A 3,221-nucleotide genomic window follows, 5' to 3' on the forward strand; every position below is an offset into this window, starting at 1 on the left:
CGCTTCACCTCAGAATATGCAAAATAATCATTACTCTCTTGATGTCCATGCCCAATTTGGGAAAAATTCTTATGTGTATTCCTATTTATCTAAAATCAGTTTACAAAATAACATAAAAATTGGTCATTATATTGTAAATTCTTTTTTATAACTCAAATTAGCAGATCAGTGCAATCGGTGGTGTATTTTTAACACACCTCATTAATGCAACTTTGGATAAATTGGGCAAACCCAGGCGAACTTTAGCATTCATATTAAGAGAACGGGAGAGTTATGGCCGTCATGTCAAATTTTATAAGTCATCTATTGATGCGCATTGTTTAATCCTTAGACCCAAGTTCAATTTCAATAAACCGAAATTTCATTGATTCTTGTCACAAAATGCCATCTTATTGTTCTGGAACTTTATTTCATTCAATATGAAATAAGATTCTCTTGTAAAGGACATTAGTTACTCTCTTCTCTTCCATTCTAGCTGCCCTCCGTCTCTCCCCTCGGCCACCACAGTTTTCTCGTTTTGTTTTTCAACTTTACATTTGTTTCTATTTTTTGTTGGCGTGGTTTTTCTTTCAAATCTGCTTAGTTCATCCCTCACGTGTTAGCTTATCCAAATAATGCTTAACTGATTTGGGCGCTTGAAACATATCGACGTTTTCCATCTTGATTTTTGAAACGAAACTAATGAACTTTTTCCTTTGACAAGTATACTGATCTGCTTTAGTTTATTGCCATTATTCACTTGCCATTTGTAACTAAAGATTTATATCTTTAGTTACAATATTTTTGTACGCCGTGTTAAATAAATATTTTTTATAAACATATGTTGCTGAACAAAATGAACATGTGTTTTAGGAACATGCATTGTGTTAAAATTGCAAATGGATGATAAAAAAAACCAGTTTTGTTCCAAAGGAGATTGAAATTTAAAAGTTAACTGATTAAAGTTTTATATGGATGTATTGAATTACTGTCCAAACTATCCTTTAGACGTTTTAGATCGCCCAAAAGTTAGTGCACTCTATAAACGTTTAAAATACGCAGAACTATAAAAAATAAAATAACATTTGGGAGCTTTCCCCCTGAAATGTGTGTATCGCCTGCTGTTTTTTTTCTGAATAATTAAAGAAGATATTCGTGACTAAAAATATTCACTGTCATTATTTTAAGAAAATTGTTGGTTACTTAAATTATTTCAGAAAATTATCCCGTTAACTATATCATTAAAGAAATTAAATAAATAATAAGGAAAAAAGGTACATAATTATTCTTTTCTTTCTACTGAAACATTTCGATTTGAGTTTCACAGAATTTCGATTGCAAGAAATTTATTAGTAATTTTTGTAAAGTAAATTTGACGCATGTTTTTTAAGTCAATCCTAAAAAATGCCTTAAGTTTGTGGAATTTTTTTATAGATAAAAGTTGTTCCAAAAGTACTGCTATAAAATAAATCAGTTTAGTACCTAGAGTTTAGTACCTAGAGTTATCAGTTTAGTACCTATTTCCGTTTCCATTCATCCGTTTTCAATAAAGAAAAAACGGGTTCGATTTTTTTACTGATATCTTTTTTCAAAGCAAATCTAATAGTATTTTTTTAAATGTAAGTAGGGAGCATATTATTCGTTATTAAATGTTTAAGAATGCTTCTACTCGAAAAAACAGAATGCAAGTGGAAATGTATCTTATCCAAAGAAATTATGCTAAAAGAAGTGCCCTCAATTTTGCAAATTAAAACTGAATTCCTGTCTGAATTTTCTATGAGGGAGTTTCATTTTTAAAAAGAAAGCATATAAACATATCTGATTTAATTGAAATATTTTGTCAAAAAATATTTTAGTACTTTTTAAAATGTAAACAGGATGAATTATACACCCATGCATTTTAATTTAGGATGAATTATACACCCATATATTCAAAGAACAGAATCACTCAGAAATTGAATTCTAAAGTAAAAATTTCACTTGCAGAGTTAACACACACATCTTCGAAAATACTATGCAATTTACCGGAAACCATTATATGACGTCCACAGTACGTCACAATTACGAAAGTGTTAGAGAAGAGTATATGAGGAAATGTGGCAAAAAAGTAAAATTGTACACTATCATTCTGTAAGCCGGTTAGTGCCAAATCATATATTTATAACTCAGAGGACGTATATGAATGATTTTTTTAAGTGATAGAATTATCTGCCGCCTGGAATATGGGCGTGCTCAGGTGGAAGTATCCAAGGAACTCGGAATTGCCCAAATAGCACCCAAGATCAGCTCGATAATTTGATACTCAGAATACCTAGGCATTGAGCAATCTTTATTTCATTGCGTGGGAGCCATACAGTGTATTAACTACCATACCATATCAACCATGAAATAGTAAGTTTTTGTAAAGGAGATCGCTTTTATAATTGCTCCAGGGATCAAAAATCTTAGTCTTTATTAATGGTATCATACGTACACCATCTTTTTTGTTTTATTTAATAAAATGACTTTATGAATAAGTCACGTTTGTTTCGTTTCTGAACCTTTATTTGGCGAAGTTGGTATTATCCATAATTTGAGGACATGAGTTTATTTGTTATAAGGCACAGAACTGGTGCAAATGTTCTTGTAAAGGTTATGAATGACATTATCCAAAATTATATTTGTTTGGTGAAATTGTTACTCGCCTTTTGCAATGGCGATTAAAATAATGCAATAAAATATGGAAATTAGAAACCTAGTTTACGGCAATCGTTTCGATAAAAAATATGACAGTTGATTTCATGTAGAATGTCAAATGCACATTTCATTTAGTAAAGAGCCAAAACATTAGATTTTCCCTATCTAAATCACCATGATTACAGTAGCAATCAAATTAATGATTGAGTAACCTATTTATAAATAAAATCTTTTCCTAAATTGTATTTTATATATGATAGTAATTATTATTATTATATTTTTGGAAAAATGTTATAAATACTCAATTTTAATCACCAATTTTAACATAAAGTATTTGATGCAGTAGTTTAGTTTAAAGCTACACACATTTTGTTTTCTAGAAATCGTGTTATATGGAAGCATGTACTTGTTTTATGATAAATAAATGTTGTATTGAAAAAAAATATTTTATCTTTAAGTTATGATGTTGCCATAACAATTTGGAACAATTCGCTACCGTCATTCATAATCCTTGAATTCGCGTCGAATCCTTTTATCAGTCGTTATGTCGTGTATCTTTTCATTAT

Source organism: Parasteatoda tepidariorum, chromosome 1 (assembly GCF_043381705.1).
Source record: "Parasteatoda tepidariorum isolate YZ-2023 chromosome 1, CAS_Ptep_4.0, whole genome shotgun sequence".
Lineage (NCBI taxonomy): Eukaryota > Metazoa > Arthropoda > Arachnida > Araneae > Theridiidae > Parasteatoda > Parasteatoda tepidariorum.